Consider the following 1,374-nt stretch of genomic DNA (forward strand, 5'->3'; position numbering starts at 1 on the left):
GATCCCTTGGTGGTCTAAAATCGATAAGAGTAGGCTTCGGCCGCCACCCGGGCAAAATTCAAAATTTCCTACCAACTGAAAATATTAGGTGTATCCCGCGCGCTCATATGACCTTATGCAGTTGAGAGCGCCGTAAAACACTTTACAAAAACACAAAAACAAACGAATATATCCAAAAAAAGTTGTCAAGTTTTTCTTGGATCACCCTTTACTTAGTTTTCACTCCCGGATCTGGAATTGGTCTTCTTTTCAACCTCAAGAAACACCATCTTTTTTCTGGTACATGTTACTGATTAAATCTTTTTTTACCCTCAGGCTGAAATTGTTTGCACTCGTTTATGGTCAAGTTTTTCCCCCCTGGCAAATACTGTTATCAGTTGTCAGTAAACCACACATCCGTTTTTGTACTCTTGGTTTTGGTTATGGGAGAAGTTTTTCCTTCTCTTCTGTTCGGCCTTTTTAAGTTGTGGTTTCTGTGACTTTCTGTTGATGACGTTTAGCTTATATGTGTCACAACGCAGTGGAATCCGGCTCTCGTCAATATTGGGGCATGTAGAGTTATTGGTATCATCTTAAAGCTTGTTCACTTGTCTTTATTTGGATGAAAAAAATGTCCATTTATCTTGAATACAAGTCGAGATATTTGCGAAAGAAGGAGGTGGGGGTCACTTGTTTTCAGAGGTAAAATTAGTGAGAAAATGTTCAAAATGGCCGCCCAAAGATTAGTTATTTCCTTAGCTTTAGAGTCCATGGTAACAGAAAATTTACATTTGTGTGTGTGTCTTTAATCAACGTTTTTCAGATAAATCCACACAGAAATGAGTTCTTTAATGGGCATGAAAGGTGTTGAGCCAAAAAACAAAAATTTGATAAAAATTCACAAACCTGCGGAAAAATGCACGTTTCTTCATTTTGATTATTTCGACGAGAGCCTGATTCTGCCACGCTGCCTCACATATTTCTTTTTATACGTAGCTGACAGTTGTTTGTTTGCTTGGGGTGCGTGAGTGTGGAATTATGTCATGGATGTCATTTATGCGTACTCTTTACGTCCTTTTGCGGCAGCCACCCACATTCATGCCTTTGGGCCTTCCATAACCCTCTTTCCTGGAACCCCGGTCCCTTTTTTCCCCAATACACAATCCAGAACATCGCCGGACCCCCCTCCCTCACCCATTCGCTCACAACAAAACACATTTTAAAAACCCCGTGGAGTTTGAAATAAACCAAAGAGAAAAAGAACCAACTCAACAGACATTTGTGAGGTAGCGTGGTGGAATCAGGCTCTCGTCAATTTTTGGGCATGTAGAGTTATTGGTATCATCTTAAAGCTTGTTCACTTGTCTTTATTTGGATGAAAAAATATCCATTTAT

Source organism: Aplysia californica, unplaced genomic scaffold (genome assembly GCF_000002075.1).
Source record: "Aplysia californica isolate F4 #8 unplaced genomic scaffold, AplCal3.0 scaffold00470, whole genome shotgun sequence".
NCBI classification, from domain to species: domain Eukaryota; kingdom Metazoa; phylum Mollusca; class Gastropoda; order Aplysiida; family Aplysiidae; genus Aplysia; species Aplysia californica.